This window comes from Dromiciops gliroides, chromosome 5 (genome assembly GCF_019393635.1).
Source record: "Dromiciops gliroides isolate mDroGli1 chromosome 5, mDroGli1.pri, whole genome shotgun sequence".
NCBI classification, from domain to species: domain Eukaryota; kingdom Metazoa; phylum Chordata; class Mammalia; order Microbiotheria; family Microbiotheriidae; genus Dromiciops; species Dromiciops gliroides.
In genome coordinates, this window is record NC_057865.1 from 35,951,270 (window position 1) to 35,969,946 (window position 18,677).

General features: G+C 40.9%; 1 protein-coding gene across 15 annotated transcripts in view; it reads left to right on the plus strand.

Moving 5' to 3' along the window:
* The first annotated feature begins 5,369 nt into the window (after window positions 1–5,369).
* The window catches only part of TBC1D5 (TBC1 domain family member 5), a 611,040-nt gene continuing 597,732 nt past the window's right edge, over window positions 5,370–18,677 (plus strand). For 6 of the 15 annotated variants that reach the window (XM_043966946.1, XM_043966944.1, XM_043966949.1 and 3 more), the window contains exon 1: window positions 5,568–5,701. The gene's annotated coding sequence lies outside the window, so the exon portion shown is untranslated. The other 9 variants (XM_043966948.1, XM_043966953.1, XM_043966951.1 and 6 more) reach the window with 6 other exon arrangements.

The window sequence follows — 18,677 nt, forward strand, 5'->3', positions numbered from 1 at the left end:
AAGGAACTAGGAGGTAAGACCTCCTACAGAAGGTAGGAATTAAGTGTTGAAGGAATCCAGAAGCCAGAAGTTAAGATGGAGAGCAATCTGGGCAACGGGGTGGGGGTGGGGGGCGGTGATTGAAGAGGAACAGAGTCAGGAAATGGAGTGTTGTGTGTACTGTGTGAAAAACCAGCAGGAAGTCCAGAATATCAGATCATGTGAAGGGGAGGAAAGTAAAGACTGGAAAGGCAGGAAGGGGTTTAGATAGCCAATCGAAGATATTATATTTGAGCCTGGAAACAACAGGGATCCATTGGAGTTTTTTTGAGTCAGACCTACGCTTTTTGAATCAGACCTATGCTTTAGGAAGATCACTTTGGAAACTGAGTGAAGGATGGAGTGGAGTGGGGAGAGATTCAAGACAAGAAGAACAATCAGAAAGCTATTACAATTTTCCATTCAATAGTTCAGTGGCAAGGACCTAAAATGCCACTGTTGTTGCTGCTGCTACAAGTACTACTACTGCTGCTATTATTACTATTGCTACCAAACAGTTAGAATTTATATAGTATTCTAAGATTGGAAGACCATTGTATGTGTATATATGTATATGTATATATGCATATATAAGTATAGGTATACGTATGTGTGTATTTGTATATATGCATACATTTATATACATGGTCTGATTTATTACATATATGTGATATATTTATTACATGTATGTCTGATTTTTAAACATATATATGCAATATATATGTATATTTGTTACATATATATATGGTCTGATTTATTCTAGGGAGTTGGCTGTGTGACTAGAGAGATGGGGACATATGGGAAAGATGTAAAAAAAAAATGAAGAAGCAGCAATAACATTTGACAACAGATTGGCATATGGCGTGACTATGAGTGAAGAGCTGAGGATGACACCAAGGTTGTGAATGACTGGGAGGATGGCAGTGTCCTAGACAGTAGCAGGAAATACCAGAAGAAAGCAGAGCTTAGGCTTTGGGGTGGGGGTTGGGAATGGTGTACACAATAGTGTTTTGTACATGTTGTTTTGAGATACCCATTGGCTATCCAATTCAAGATATTCAAGTTGCAGTGGGTGATGGGGGACTAGAGCTAAGAAGAGTGACTAGGACTGGATCTATAGCTTTGGGAATCATCTCCATAGAGATGATAATTGAAACCATGGAAGCTGATGAGACCACCAAGGAGACAGTATAGAAGAAGAAAAGAAGGCAGTACAGAGCCTTGGTAAAGCCTACAGTTAGTAGGTATGACCTGGCTGAAGATCAAGATCCAGCAAAGGAATAACCACACTGGTAGTAGGAGATCCAGGAGAGAGCAGTGTCATGACAACCAGCCAGGAGACAGACTATCCAGAAAGAAAGATAATCAACAATGTCACTTGCTACAGAGAAGTCATTGGAGGAGGATGAAAATTGAGAAAGGGCCAACAGGCCTGGCAAATAAGAAATTATTTGTCCCTTTGGAGAGGGCAGTTTAAGTTGTTCTCTCTTTTGTGTTCTCTCTTTTCCTGTCTCCTCTCTTCCCTCTCCTCTCTTCTGTTTCTCTCTCTGTCTGTCTCTGTCTCTCACAAAAAAGGCAGGGATAAAGATCAAGGGGATAGAGTGTGATAACCTTTCCTTCTTCACCTAAGTTTTGTTTTGGCTTTTGAGCTCTTTTGCATGCCAAACAAAAAGGATCATGGTGCCAAAGTGAGTCTTTCTGACCCAATCTGCATGTGGCTCTTATGGGATTTTTTTTGGGGGGGCGGGGCTAGGGAGGAAGAGGGGCAGGATGCTCAATGTGTTTTGGGGGTGCAGGCTCACAATAAGGGATTTAACAAGAGTTAAAAAGAATTTTCCAATCCTGATAGTAGTTATCTGAGATCCAGAGCCATAGGTCTTCACTAGAAGAAAAGATCAAATACTCAAAACAACAGACTTTATTTTCGCCTGGGGCATTCTACTGATTTTTATTGTTTGCCTGACTAAGGTTGGTGGCTCTGACATCTATGCACAGCAGCTAAGCTTGTAAATAATGAGAATGGTAGTAGACTCTTAAACATAATATACAAGATTAAGATAATGGCACAGTTTTGAATCAAAATAAAAAGTTCTAAAATAAACACAATCAATGGTATTATTATCTAAACAATCTATTTATTTCATTAATGCCAAGAAAAACACACTTGGGGAAATGTTTTGACAAAAAAAAATACTTAGAAAAATTAGGCTTATGTGAACTATATATCATGAATAGACAAGATATGTATGTACAGTGTCTGCTGTTCCCTCTGTCTATTTCTTTCTCCTCACAGAGATGCTCTTGAATTTTCTGCAGATATCACATGCCAGCAGCTGATTTCTACTAACTAGGTGGCTAGAGAACTTTTCTTACTCATTGTTCCAAAATCCTGATGGCCCCTGTGGGAGTTTTCCCCAGCACACTGGCACATGCTTAAAAAGCCTTGGCTTGGGCCATTGTACTCATTTCTCCTCACTTCTGGAGTCTCCTTAGCAATTTTTGTCTACTGAGCATTACCTAATGCTACATAAATCAATTCCCAATTAACTGCCTACAGTTACTTGCAGTGAAGATTACCCTGATGAGTGGCTACCATCTCCCTTCCATTTGGGTTGGGGGGTACCTTCTATTCCCCACTAGGGTCTAAGCCATTCCTTTATTCTCTCCTATGACGAAGTACATTCCAGTAGGTGACATTTTCTGGCCACCAATTGGTTTCTGACATTTTTATTTTGTAATCCCTTATTTACATTAACCAGTAGTCCAGTGCGCTTCAGTAACAGGGTACAATTCTATCTCCAGTGCTGGTTACAGAAGGAATTATCACATTTGGTTTTGTTGACTTCTCCACACCCTTTTTTCTCCTCAGGGATGTTAGTCCCTATCCCCCCATACCCCATCAAAAACAGCTCTTAGGAAAGAATTTGATTAATTTACTCACTTTAACTTATAAATGGTTATTGGAGCTTGAGCAAGAGTATTTCATATTTATGCTTCAACATGTCAAAGACTCTATTATGGAAGAGCTTTGAGAAGTGCTGTGATAAAAAAAACAATTCTTCATCCTGTGGTCAGTCTGAGGCTAGTCCTCCCCATAGCTAATCAGACCAGGCCTTGCAGGACAGACATCAAGGTCTTTCCAGCTTGGAATCCTGTACTAAGTCTTACAATCCAAGGACTCGACCTTTCAGAAGCCAGGACTCTCTCTGTGCTAAGACGGAGCATCAGAGAAAGGCCTTAGTCAAGGATTTTTGTATTTCTAGGGGACATTCTTATTTAAGCTAAGGATTGAATCTTTAAGGGAAAAATTTCACTCAGCTATGTGAAGATTTGGGAATACAAATACTTTCACACTACTAGCTGTCTTTTTCACCAGGGTGCCTACCAGGGTTGCAAAACAACACCCACTGGACCAGCTTCTAATCTAAAAGGAGGCAGCACAGTACATCAGAATGTTGAATTTGGTGCCAAGAACCTGGCCTAAGGATTTAGCTCTGCTTCTAACTAGTTACCTGGTCTTGGTCAAGTCTGTAGTCATTTGTGAGTTGTTTTTTGGGCTTGTCCTTTTGTTACCTTATCGATAAAATGAAGGAGGTTGGTTTATTTTGTTGTTGTTGAGTTTTCAATAGTGTCTGATCCTTTATGACCCCATTTAGGATTTTCTTGGCAGAGATATGAGTTGTTTGCCATTTCCTTCTCCAGCTCATTTTACAGATGAAGAAACTGAGGTAAACAGGGTTAAGTGCCTTGCCCAAGGTCACACAGCTAAGTAAATGTCTGAGGCTGGATTTGAACAAAGGTCTTCTTGACTCCACCCAAAGATCCCTTCTAGCTCTTAATCTACTTAGCTGGTCATTAGTTTGTCACCTTTCATATCTGCACAAACACTTCTTTTATTGGGGATCAATGTTGACTGCACTAATATCTAACATCTGCCAAATTAAAGGGTACCTAGGAGAGAGCCATCGGGATAGGGAGGAATCTGCACCATCCTCACAGCTGAGGATGCTTAACAAAGAAGAGAATATGAGACATGATAGGGTTAAAGATGTTTGGAGGCTGTCACGTAAAAAAGGACAGCCTTAGTTTACGGAGCTCCTGAAAGCAGAACTACCCACAGTGGGAGGATGATTTCAGCTCAGCACAAGGAAGAACTTTGTAATGCATGATTACCCAAATTGTGTTCTATGGAACACACAAGGAAAAAATGTTACTGTTAGCTACTTTCCCCCTCTAAAACACTGTCATGTAGGATTCATTTCCTTTACTGGGCTATCAGCCCTTTAGCTTTGTGAACTTCCTCTTTAAATACTAGCCAGTCAACAAGCATTTAATTACTTACCACGTGCCTCCCCGGCACTGTTCAAACACCAGCAGTAAAAAGACATGGTTTGTCCTAGGGAGCTCGATATTTTAATGGGGAAGACAATACACAAAGCACAGGTACATACAGGGGCAGCCAGGTACTCCATAGTGCATAGTGTTCGGTCAGGAATCTTGGACACTCATCTTTCTGAGTTCAAATTTGACTTCAGACACTAGTTGTGTGACCCTGGGCAAGTTACTTCACCCTGTTTGCCTCAGTTTTCTCAACTGTAAAATGTAAATATAATAAGCAACTACTTCCCAGGGTTAAAATGCTTATTCCCTCCCTCCTGTACCCAGATCCCTTCTGGATCTTGGATCCTGCTGCCAAAATGAATCCATCCGTACCCAAGTGGCAGCACAGGACTTGCTATTGAGTCAATGAGCCAGTTGTGTGCCAGGCCCAATGCTGGGCGCTCTGGATACAAAGAAGGGTAACAGGATGTTCCCTGCCCTCGAGGACCGCACAGTCTTTAGTAGGGAGGCAATTGGCAAATATCTGCGTGCAGACAAGCTATGCACAGGACAAACTGGCAATGGCCAAAGGCGGTAGAGTTAAGGAGGGCAGGGCAGGCTTTCAGGAGAAGGCCAGGAAAACCAGGGGATGGGGCGCGGGGAGGGGGGGGGCATTCCTGGCTGGGGGCACAGCCGGGGAAAATGCACCGAGGCGGGAGATGGAGGTCCGTGCACATGCCGGGCTTGCAGTCCTCGTAGGAGCATTGGGGCCGTGGGCAGCTATTGCGATTTTAGGGGGGAGGCCCAGTTGGCCACTTGACCCCACTAAGAGTAATCAGGAAAGAAAGATTCCTCCGAAATTCTGGATCTGGGAAAAGGACCCACACCCTCGCGGGTTCCGGAAGCGCTGCGCGGGAAATGAGCCGGTCCTCCAGGTGCGCATGCGTGATGGAGGAGGCGGGCGGGGCGGGGCCGGGCGGAGCTGACACACTCGTCCCTCCGCCTTCTCCTGGTGGTGACTCCGCCCCCTCCTCGGCCCTAGGAGTCCGGCCCTTCCGCGAGGATGTGCGCACGCAGTCTTCCGCGCCCGCTCTGGCTGGTGAAGCGTGGTAGGCGGGGCCTGCTAGCTCCCGGGGGCGGGGCCGGGGGCGGGAGAAGGCGGAGGTGTCCGCCCTCGCGCGGGCCGGGGAAGCGAGCGTGATCACGTGCCCGCCGCGGCCGCCGCCACTTCCCCCCCCAACCCCCTCTCCTCCCTGTTCTCTTTCAGGTCGGGCCGGGCCGGGCGGGTTTCTCTGGCGCCCAAGAGAGAGGAGGGGAGGAGGAGGAGGAGGATTAGCGGGGAGCGTGAGCGTCCGCTGCCCAGGTAAAGCTAAGGACCGGGGCGCTGCAGGGGCCCCCGCCGCCCCCTCCCCGCTCCCAGACGGCACGCCTCGGCCCCAGAACACAGTGAAAGTGGTCCCGCAGTCCGGCCGGGCGTGGGTGTGCGTGCGTGGGTGACACCTCCGCCGGGCGCCCGAGGTCTGTGCCCGCGCCCTGGCGGGGGGTCAGGGCGGGCCCCGAGGAGCCTGCTGGCGAGGGGGTGGGGCGCGAGGGCCCTGGATGCGCGTGAGCGTGTGTGGGTGACCCACTTAGGACTGGGGGGAGAGGGCCTCGTCAGGAGGAAGTCCAGAGCTCCTGGATGTCAAGTGCTGCGCGGCGCGCGCGAGGCCTGCCCCTGCGGCCCCGGCCCCTTGGCGGGCGGGCGGGGGGGGGGGGGGGGGGGGGGAGGGGAGCCGCCTACCTTGGAAAGGCAGGGACGGGAATGGTGTTCTGCCCCCAGCGCAACGCCGGAAACTCCCACATTCCCTGGGACTGGGGACCTCCCATTTTCTCCATGCGAGTTGATCACGTGTGTAGGGGCCCTCTATTTAAAGTTCAGCCAAGTTTTCATCCTTTGGGTTTTGGGATAAACATTTCCTAGAAAAGCCTTTTTTTTCCCCTCTCGGGTCATTAGTTTTTGTCGGGACTTCCCTTTCAGAATTGAGGCATGAAAGAAAGCACATGGTTTTGGAGTCAGCGGAGCTTGAGGTTTCCATCACTGACTCTTCTCCCCGGTAAACCTGGGCCAGTCGCTTAAAATCTCTGGTCTCAGTTTCCACCTCTGTTACATTCAGCCTCAGTTTCCTCAAATGTAAAACAGTTAATATCACGTACCTCTCCACAGGCTAGTTGTGAGGATCAAATGAGATACTCTATGTAAAGCACTCAACTGAGACTATTTCATTCAAGTAATAAGCACTTAACATATGCTAGACAGTTAGATGGCACAGTGTGGAGAGATGTGTTTTCAGGAGTTTGGAAGACCTGCATTCAAAAGTTGCCTCAGACGCTTTCAGCTTGTTTCCTCATCCATAAAATTGGCAATAATATATATGGGACCTGCATCACAGGGCTGTTGTAAGGATCACATTAGAGAAGTATAAAGAATGAAATGTTGATGCTCTTAGATTCTATGTAAAGTGAACAGGTTTTACTGGATGACTTCTAGCTTCTATGATTCTATGAATTTGCAAATGATGCTGATTTGTAGAAAGGATTATACCAAAACATAATTTTATGTTTTTTCCCATTAAGCCTACCACTAAATGCCAATCAAAACTAATAAATTAAATTTTAATTAAGCAGTGTTACTTTCTGAGCTCCCTTTTGTGTGTTGTCATCCCTCCTTCAAAAGTAACTTCATTGAGGGCAGGTCCTTTTTTTCTAGTATTTGTATCCCCATAATAACATAAGGACTTAATAATCCATCCATCCATCCATCCATCCTTCCTTCTCTCCCTCCCTCCCTCCTTCCTTCCTTCTCTTTTCCTTCCCCCCAGTTACCTTTCAGAGCAGTGAATATCAAACCAGGTAACTTGAACAGAACTTGGCAAACCTTAAAGCATTATGTAAATGCTACCTGCTATTATTATTAAAGTTGGAAGATTAGAAATTTAATTGTAATATGGAAAGCTAGTTCTAAGAACATTTTAAATAATAATAATAATAGCTTACATCACCATTACAGTTATTATCTTATTTGATCCTTGCAACAATCTTCGGAGGTAGATGCTATTATCCCTATTTTAACAGAGGTTATGTGACTTGCCCAACATCACATGTCTGAGGCTGGATTTGCACACTGGTCTTCCAGTATATAGGCCTAGCACTCTGTCCACTGTGCCAAATATTGCCTTCCTTGGGACACTTACACAAGATAGGAAGGCATGGATAGGATGGGCTGTCCGCTTTTGAAGAGCGTGATAATCCCAGATACCGTGAAGGATTCATGGCATCCTTTTGGATATTCATTATTTCATCTCCTGTGATGATTATTTTTCTTATTTTAATAACTATATAAATTCTAATGTGGAATACAAAAGTGAGGGAGTTGTGTTAAGAATTACAGTAGTGCTGGGAAACAACTTTGAACAAAGTCTCTCCATGTTGGTTCTGATGGGGCTGAGGCTAGTCATTGAAGGAGGAGACTTGTAAATGCCTGATCCTGGGGCCTGAGGGGTGCCTGGGTTATGAGCCTAGTCACCTGAAAGAAGAGAAAGTGAGGAGGGAATTCATCTCTTGGAACATCTATGCCATTTCTTCATCTAGTTATGAAATTTCTAAGATTTATTGTTGGATTGCACCTTCATTTACTATATATAAAAGTATTCAAAAAATGAAGATGTAATTAAGGTGTACATTCCTTTTAATTGGAAGTGGTAAGCATAATTTTTCACATTTTTTTCTAAGCTATTTTAGGGACTGAACTGACAAAGGTTTTATAAAGATAAAGAATTTATTTGTACTTTTTATTATAAAATTTATATACATTATTTACTTTTTCATATCTTGACATTACTATGTTGTTTTTTTCCTTAAAAATATTTTAATGATAATTGCAAGTAGTATTTTTGAGTCACATTGTTTTTATGGTTTTCATAGAAGAAATGAAACGATACTCTTAGAAACTGAACTCTAGTATGGTTCAAAGTTCTTAGGGTAGATTGAATCCTCATTGCATATGGTAATTAAGCAAAAGTGGGAGACTAGGAAGAAGAAGATTAACTATATTTTAAATCTAGAATTTGCCATTTCCCCCCATCATTTTGTTCCCAAATAAAAATGAGGAAATGAAAACTACTTGGCATTTTGCACTTAAGTAGATTTCTGAAGGGTTGAGTGACATTTACAAAACTTTTTCCTGTTAGCTACATTATTTTTATTTTTATGCTGCAGTGGCAGAGGTAAAGGCATTTCCTAGATCCTTTATCACTTTCAGCAAGTACTGCTATTCCTTTAGTCACTTCACCAACAACTGTCTACAATTAAATGAAATTCATCATATAAAATGTCATAACATCTTACATCCTCTGAGCCCCCGTCCATTCACTTCCATTTATTTTTTCCTCTTATATTGTCATGTCATAGTGTATATATACTCTGTTGTCTTGTTCACATTATTTCCATGAAGGTTTTTCATATTTTCTAGTCTTAATTGTATTCTAGTATTCTGTTACTTAAATGTCTTTTATTTTTTAAAAATAATTTTCACTCAATTTGTTGGGTACCAACATTAAGGGGAAAAAAAGGACTACCCAGATAATATTCACTTATTTTCTTACCTATTTTCTTAGTTTTGGGGTTTTTTTTTTAACTTTTCAGAGAAGCCTAGACAACAGCAAAATAAATAGATAAAGTTCCCTGAGGGCAGAATTCATCACATCAAAATTTTGCATTTTCCTCAGCGCCCAGCACAGCGCTTTATATACAACAGGTATTGCCATATTGATTAATATTGATGGAATGGTGGGTAATAGAGTAAAATGTCTTCTGAAAAGGTCTTTCAGATATTAAGTGTATATATTTTTGGTTATCGTTCAGAAAACCCCAAGGACATTCAACCAGAAATCTCTGTATCCCGAGGTTTCTTTAGGGCTCATCTGAGATGCTCTGAAAATAGTCCACGCCAAGATTTTTCTTCCTTTTTCATTTCAGCTCAACAACATCTCACAAAACCCCTCTGCTTTCAATATAACATGATGGTATGGACTTAAGTATACAAATATCAACAAGATATTTGCTTTCATATCAACTTGTCATGTTCTGTAGGCATCTCAAATCCAGTATGTCCAAAGTGGAATTCATTTTCTTGGCTAAACTTACTATTCCTCCAAACTTCCCTATCTCTCTTGAGGCTACTACATTCTTCCAGTCACCCTAATGTACAACCTCATTGTCCTAAATTTTTCTTCCCCCTTCCCCCTTCTCCCATATCCATTCAGTTGTTCAGTTTTGTCAGTTCTTGTCCTTTCAGTAATATATCCTTCACACAACTGCCAAAATAGTCTTGATGGGTTTCACTGCAAAAATACTCAAAGGTCCTTTTACGTCAAGGATAAAATCCAACCTTCTCATCTTGGCATTTAAAGTCCTTCATGGTGTGGCTTCAGCTTACTGTCTTAGACTTATTTCATGTTAGTTTCCTTCATGAATACTGTGTTTCCAGCCAAACTGGCTTGTTTCCTAAACTTGTTCTTCCATCTCCTGCCTCCAGTCTTCCCTTCATGGCTGGACTGCGCCCCTTCTTCACTTCTTCCTTTTGTAATCCTTAGCTTCCCTTCAAGGCTCAGGTAAAGCCTTGTTTTCTGAGTAGATAGTGTTTACTGGCCATGTATTTTCTAATGGGTGACTGGCTTTTCACAATGAGATCTGGCATTCAAATATTTGGTACTATGAATAAAAACAAAACAAAGATCAAAGTAGACCGTGAAGCTGTAGAACAATTAACCAATTTCTGAAAATGGTTGATTCCCAGAACTGTTTTATAATATTAATAAAAATTAGAAGTATTCAAGGAAAGACTAGATGGATGGTAGTGTGTTATAGTGTAAAAGCTTTGGATGTAAAGTCAGAAGTCTTAGGTTTGAATTCTTTCCATGCTATTTACCACCTGTGTGACTTTTAGCAAGTTAACCTGGGTTTCTGTTTCCTCCATTGTTAAATGAGAGGAGGGCAAAATTGGACCAGATGTACTCTAAAGATCTAACTCCATGATTCCCTGACCTCTTTGTTGGGGATGCAGTGATGTGGATTCTTACCTGGGAATGTGTTGTCTGGTCAGTCCTTTATGACTCTTGAGATTCTATGATTCTGTCACTACCCAGATTTGGAGGTGTTGGGTTTTTTTCCCCTTCAAAAAACAAAACTTTTGGTGACTGGAAAATTTAACCATGCTAGAGGTTTTAAGGATATTTGTTGCTTACAAGTTTTTGGTGGACAAAAATATACATTTTTTTCTGAAGGGTTCTGTCTTTTTTTTATACCTCTAGCAAAAGATAATTTCATGAGACTAGTATTATCTGTGGATGACAATCTATCCTGAGAAAGCAGAGTCAATATCTGGTAATAATTTAATCACTTTATATTTGCCAAATGAAAGATGGATTCCTTATAGATGATGAGGTCCTCCACATGCTCTTGTTTGTAGATGACATTGTGCTAATCACATTAGGCCCTGGGACATTGCAGAGACTGCCAAATGCGATTTGTAGTCACTCAAAAGAAAAAAAATCAAAAGATGAAGAATGTCTTTTGTCCAGTTGGATGGGCAACCCACAGAGCTGCCTCATTAGTACTTATAATTTGGATAGACATTATGGATGGACAGATAGCTATGCCTAGAATTGAATTGAAGGAGGAGAGTGATCTGCCTTGCTTTTAGGAAATTGTGCTGTATTTTAATGACAATACAGTAAGTTTTTCTCCGAAACAAAAGCTCGTTTTTAAACCTTAATTATCTCCTAGTGACACTGTATGGCTGTGAGAGTCATGTAATACCAGTCTCCAAAGATTTAACACTATGCATCGCTCAAAAGGCATTGGAGAAGTACATAATGAGCTTATGTAAACTTCAGTATATTAACCAGTGAATAATTTTTATTAAATTAAATCTTATTTTTTAATTTACCAAAATTCAACTTCTTTACTTTTAAATTTCTCCTGCCAGCAATTGAAAAAGAAAAACAAAGCCCTCATAAATTAAGCAAAATAAATTCCCGCATTAGCCATGTCTATATACCTGTCTCTAACATATATGTATGTTATACTCTGCACTCTGAGAGAAATGATTATTTCTCTTGTATATTAATAATCATTTACTATTGAGGAGCTCCAGGATTTTTTTCCTTCCTATTTCCTTATTCTCTAGGAGGTCAAATCAGACCCTGAAGAATAAGGTTAATGAAATTGGATTTAACTGTCCTCTCTTCAATCTTGTTCATACCCCACCCAATTGAGAAAGTTTATATTTGACCAAACAGTAAAGAGATTTTAGTCTAGGTGAAATCTGGTCCATTTTGTTCTAGTCAGACAGGTCTGAATGGAGGTAGACCCCTCTTGTCTAGATTGCCATAGACAGGGTTTGAATCACAGCCTCCAGTCCCTCATTAGAATAGTTATACCTCGTTATAATATTAATTTTCTCATTAGTTGTTAACCAATAAAAGTTGATTGCCATTTGTTGGGAACAAATATAAGTGTCAAGAGGTTACCATGATCCATCTTTGGTTCATGAGAGATGACCAAATGACCATCCTTTTATTAATTACTTGCTAACCATAATTAATAAAATGATTAATTACCCAGAAATTATGTTTCTCTAACTTTTTATGTGTCACAACTCTTGAGTCCATCACTTCTCTGTCAATAGGTGGCATATTTCATTATGAGCTCTCTGTAATCATGGTTGATCATTGCATTGATCAGAGTTCTTAAGTCTTTCAAGTTGTGTGATTTTTACAAACCAGTGAATAATTTTGTTGAAGCAGCGTAGACATCTTAACAAAGATGTATGTCAGAAAGAGGAGGCAGGCTGGTAGTGTTGTGAGGGCAAGGAATAATTGGTGGACAATCTGTATATTCTGTTGGTATCCACACAACGTCAGAGGATCTAAAGGAAGGGTTCCATTATGTTCAGTAGACTCCCTTCCAGAGACTTGATAGGAATACATGGTCAAGACTTCTTGAAGTTTGAAAAAGGATAGATAGGTTGTGATCTTTCTGTTGGGGAATGCACTCCTACTGATTAATTCACAGATCCATCAAGTTATCCCAGTGTTACCAAATTTATTTGTCTTATAGAGTAGGAAATCATTTAGAATATGAAGTGTAATTATGGAAGACACTTCATGAGAAAGTTCACTTAATCATATAAACAGCATGTGATTTCATAATGTAAGGGGCTAAAATCCTAGCTATGATGTCTAAAATCTACTAAAATCTAATGAGTGGTCACCTTAAATTAGAAGCTTTAGCAAGAGTTTAGACTTTTAAATATTAATTAAAGTGCAATTAGAAGTTGGTGAGGAGAGAGAGGTAAAAGGCAAAATTCTTCTAACTATCTAAATAGACCCCAGCATTCGACCCCCCAAGCCGAGGTCAGGAAACCAAGAAACTGATGCTTCAGCGATGCCCAGAACCTCTTGTGAAACAGGAAAAAGGGCCGTCCACACACACACACACACACACACACACACACACACACACCTCCAAGCTAATTGACTGGTAACACTGATTGACAGGACCCACGAGCAACTTTCAGATGCCAAACTGACCTTTGAAACCCCAGAAAAGGTCACTTCCAGATGCTAAAGTCACATGGTTTCTTCTCATGGCCAGAGCTCACAATCTCCCAGCAGGGGGTGTCATTCTAATTCTCACAATAACATTAAATATATGTTGCATATTCTGATAATTCTCATTGTAATGTGAGAAGGCCAAATCACTTAACTGGGTTTAAAAAAAAAATCACTGCTTCAGTTTCCTCATCTGTAAAATGAATCTGAGAAGGCAATGGCAAACAACTCTGGGATCTCTGCCAAGAAGACCCTAAATCGGATCAGGAAGAGTCAGACATGACTGAAATGACTGAACAACAATGATAAGAACAACAAGAATGATGGTATTAAAAAGATAAACCTTTGCTTTCATGGGAACTTGGAATTCTTACAGAAGCTTTGTAATTTTCTGAAGGTGGTCTACTTTGCTCTTCCTCTCGTGCGCAATTCTGATCTCAACTTTGATGTTTCATCATTACTGTCCGTCCCAGATACCCATTATGCTGGACAGAGTCTATTGTCTAAATGCATTTTGTAATCTGGACAATAGACATACTTCAGACGTTTGGTCTTTTCCTGTGAAACCTGGAGAGTATACCAGCGCCCCGCCAGGAGACAGAATCGTTTCCATTTGAATTGTCTTGGGATGAAGATCTGAAGATCATACCTCGCAAGATGCTGAGGTCTTTTAACAAGCTAAATGGCCAAGCATTCAAATTCTACTCCAGAGAGTACATCTCTGATTGGCTGGTCATGTTGTTCAAATGCCAAATGTATGTTTGGAGAACTCACACAAGGCAAGTGCTCACATGGAGGTCAGAAGAAGCAATACAAGGACACTCTCAAAGTCTCTGATGAACTGTGGAATTGTGTGACGTGGGACAAAGGACTGCCCAGAGGGGCATACCTGCATCAAAGATGGTGCTATGCTCTATGAGGAAAGTAGAATTGCAGGAGCTCAAAAGAAATGTGAGACGCACAAATTTATAGACATCTCTACCCCAAATGTTCATATGGACTATTGGTGCCTGACCTGTGGTATAGCCTTCTGAGCTTGTTGGTCTGATCAGCCACAGTTGGACAGACTGTACTTTGACTCCAATGTAGTGATGTCATTTGGTCCTTTTTGAAGACAAAGGATAACGAATCAACTTTCTTGGGTGGATGGTCACACCAAGTGCTTTTCAGTGATTTCAAATCTTTCCTAGGAGGCTCTGCATTATTCTGAGGCTTGATGTAATTAGCACAAAGCAATCCCCCAACAGAAGTATCTGGAAGACCTCATCATCCACAGGGAGAGATTCCCTCTTTTTCTTGAAGTCTGTGCTGGTTTTCCTTCATCACAGTAGTGATTAAACACCCTTGCAGACTATAGATCTCCTTGTCTTATGCTTTGTGCAATGTTATGAAGAGGTCTGACAACAGTTTTATCTTTCAGGGAATCTTGAATGAACTTAATATATGAATGGAAGAGTTGAAACAGAGCCTGTGAGGAGATGCTTTGCTTTATACCTTTCCATAGTCAAAAAACAGTAAGCCTGGTGTGGTCTTCTCTATCTCTTTCTGTTTTGAAATGGTTAATATATGCTCTGTTTCTTGGCTCATTGTGACCTGGAGGTGATCCTTGGTTATCAAAGGCTATACATACCATTGGCACATAAGCTCAGGTTTAGGTTCTACCATGTTGGAAAGGCTTTGAATGTTCCTTTGGCACAGAAATAGACTGTTTTCAAAGGACATATCTAGATTCTGTAGAGGGGTACATTACCGGAGGCTAACTGCTTGATGAATTTTTGAACATAGCAACCATCTTGGGGCAGCTAGGTGATGCAGTGGATAGAGTGCCTGGCCTGGTCGGGAAGATCTGAGTTCAAATCTGGTTTTAGACACTGACTCTGTGACCCTGGTCAAGTTATCCCTATTTGCTTCAGGTCTTCATTTGTAAAATGGGGACACATTGGAGAAGGAAATGGTAAACGACTTAAGTCTCTTTGCCAAGAAAAGTCCATGGGGTCTTGTAGAATTGGATATGACTGAATAACTGAACAAGGCAAGACAAAACCATCTAATGACAACCACGATGATGGTGGTAGTTGTGGTGGTGATGATGAAGAAGAAGAAGGAAAAGAAGAAGAATTTGAAGGCTTTGTGGTAAGACTTTTCCAAAACATCAATACAAATTCTTAAACTAGGACAGGTCTTTGTTATAACCTTATTAACACACAATTTGGTTGTGAATTGAAACAGAGTAGAAGCTAGAAGTGATACAGGATCAATGAAGAAAATGATGGTATTTTGGAGGATGAGAATAACACTTGGGAAGTCTTTTAACCAGTAATTAATTTTATAAAAAGATAGCTTTGTTACGTTACCCATTAATAAATCATTATGCTTTTGTTAAGTATCCAGTGTTTCAAAGAACAAAGTCTCTAACTTCAAGGAACTTACATTCTACTGGGAAGATGTAATTTATTCACAGATAATACTCTATATACAGAATAAATGCCACACAGTTGTTGCGGCATTGAACTTTTCCACTGAGAGAACTGGGAAAGTCTTCTCGAAGGAGCTGCATTTGAGCTGAGCCTCAAAAGGAGACAGAGGGAAAATGTCCCAGGCTTGGGTAATTGACCACTTAAAGAAAGACAGGCTAGAAATGGAATCTTATAAATGGTTAAGAGCAGATGGATCAATTTCGTTGGAGCACCGAGTTCAGAACTTGGGGAGTGTGGGAGGGTAATCAGTCTGGAAGATAGGCCGAAGCCATACTGTGAAAACTTTCCATGTTTAATACACTCTTAGGAGAAGGAAATGACATCCAAACATGGTAGTTGTGATGATTGTTTCCAAAAAGTTTTGAGGGTTTTTTTGTGGGTCACCGTCTTCATTGTTGGAAGGGACTTGCAGAGCTTTGAGGTCACAGATCAATTTGAATCATTTCTGTGCTATGTAGGACCATGACCATTTGCCCCAGTATTTCACACCATCTATAGCTCTCCCTCAGAATAAATAAATAATCAGTTTATGAAAATCCTGAAGCATCATGAGAAGGCTAAAATGTCCAGTTCAAGAGGCAGGGAAATGTGTCATCTATTTGAGTCAGAAGTTGCCATAAAAAAAAGTTGAAAGTTGTGGACATTTTAATAAGTATTCCAAAGTAGAAGATCCTCTAGTTTGATTTGGCTATGTGGATTGCTGTTTAATCCTAGAAGGATTTTCTTTTTCATTTGTTGACACTTGTAAATATGAGAAGTGAAGCAGGGAGTTCATGATTGCAGAAATATCCAACACAGCCCTCAAATTAGTTTCCAGTTCATCATTTTTTGGACAGTCTTATCATAGAAGGGAAAATATGTCGAATGGCTACTTAAACCTTATTAAATGATTGAAATTTTACTTTGTGTCTTAAAGTTGCAGTAACATAAAAATGATATAATGAAGATCCTTCAGAGGCCATTATCTGTGGGACTTCATCTTATTTTTAGTATATTGGCTACAGGACTATGTTATATTTGTCGCTTTTCAATTTTCAGGTTACAGAGACTGCTGAAAACAAATCAAGCATGTCTTGTCTTTCAGGAAGCACAGGGATCTTAAATCAAATACTTTGAAAAATGATTGGGGTAAAAATAGTGACACTTAACTGTATCTAAATACACACAAAAAAGCCTCCTATTAGAAATCTTAAATGTTTTAATCTTCTTGATTTACTTTAGACAGTCATGTGATGAGAAAATTGAGCTGCAGCAAATTTTTGTGCAGTTAGATCATGTGGTATTGGTATTCATGTAGTGCTGCTTTTGATCCTGAAGGTAATCCCTCATAATCACAAACTTTAAAGAACATTAAGATTACATTTTCTTACTTGATGTATTTTGCATTAGTAAAAATACATAGGATTAGAAAATACACCATATGAAACTCATGTAGACATCATTCTTGCTTGTTTATATTTGACTTTGTGTTAAATATTTGGGGCTTTAGTTGTTTATAGGCCATAGGCTAGTCATTTTTAAAATAGTAGTTATGCTGTGTGTAAAATTATAGGTTAAATTTGAATGACTCTGTTTTATGGGTTTATTTCCTCCGATTTTTTTGTTTTGGAAATGAGTGTTGCTTTATATAATATGAGAGTCTATGTGAATAAAAAGGCAATACTCACAGGAATAGAAATTATTCCTGTAGTTTGTTTAGCAGAGTCTTTTTGCATATCTCTTTAATGCTGTCGTTTGCCAGAGGCTTTCGGAACTGGTAGTAGAGACATTTTAGGTGTAATATTATCTTCTTGTTCTAATGATGCTTGTCCCTGTTAAGATATCCTTTCTGTCAGATAAAAACAGGGAGCCCAGATACAGGTGTAGGTTTGCTTTTGGGTGATAAATTGATTTTGTTTTCCATTTTGTTGATATTGCTTGTCTATGATCGTAGTTTTGTTAAGGTTCAGGAGAGCATGAAATCAAAATCAAGTGGTTCTAAAATTTAAGTAATAGTAAAACTGGTAGACTTGGTTTCTTCTTATTAGCTTAGATTTCTGGATAGCCAGTGCTCCATGGGTAATAAACTTGTTTTCATTTTAAACCTTTTCCTTTCTTAGTCCTTGAGAGTTTTAGCACTCTCTGAAATTCAGCTCCCTTCTGATGACAGTTTACCATGGCCACCCTTTCTTTTCAGCACTGGTTATGCTTTCACTCATATGCCCAACTCAGTACTTGAGGCAGGGGATTGTGAAGACTCCTTGCTCCCTTTTGCTACTTTCAGGTTTCTCTCTTATCTTCAGTTGTCCAGAACCCAAGTTCTGCCTCAGCACCAGCATAGACCCTTGTAGTCTCCCCGCTGCCAAGAGCTCAGCCCTCTTACCAGACTGTGAGCTTAGTTCCAGATGACACTGGCGCTACAGCTGATTCAGAGGCTCTGGGGGGGTCTCCTTCTCTGGTGAGGCCTTCCTGGGACTGGATCTGTGTGAGGGTGACTGTGGGGTTGGGCTCCACTCCTGTCTCAGCACAGCAGCTCCCTCCTTCTGACCTTCCAAGCCGTTCTTAGTTACAAGATGATTTCAGCACATTCTTATGTGGGTTTTGCTGCTCCAGGCACTGTCCTATGGCATTGTTTGGATGTTTTTTGGAGCGATCCTGTCATGAGTTCAAGAGCTCACTCTCTAAGGTCCTTTTTTGAGCCAAATTGCCAAGCATTCAAATTCTACTGCAGAGACTGCATTTCTGATGGACTGACCATGTTGTTCAAATGCCAAATGTATGTTTACCTAAAAGACTTATGGAGAACTCACGTAAGGCCAGCACTCACATGGAAGTCAGAAGAAGCAATGCAAGGACACTCTTAAGGGTCTCTCTGAAGAACTTGGGAATCAATTGTGTGACGTGGGACAAAGGACTGCCCAGCATGGCATGCCTGCATCAAAGATGGTGCTGTGCTGTATGAGGAAAGCTAAATTGAAATAGCTCCAAAGAAACATGAGATGTACAGATTTAGAGACATCTCCACTCCAGATGTTCATATGGACTATTGGTGCCTGACCTGTGGTAGCGCTTTCTGTGCTCATATTGGTCTGGTCAGCCACAGTTGGACACACTGTACCTTGACTCCAACATAGTGATGTCATTTTGGTCTTCTTCAAGAAGAATGGACAGTGCCTGACCAACTTGGTGCTCTGCTTCCTGGGTTCATGCTCTCTAGTCTGTATCCCAGCCA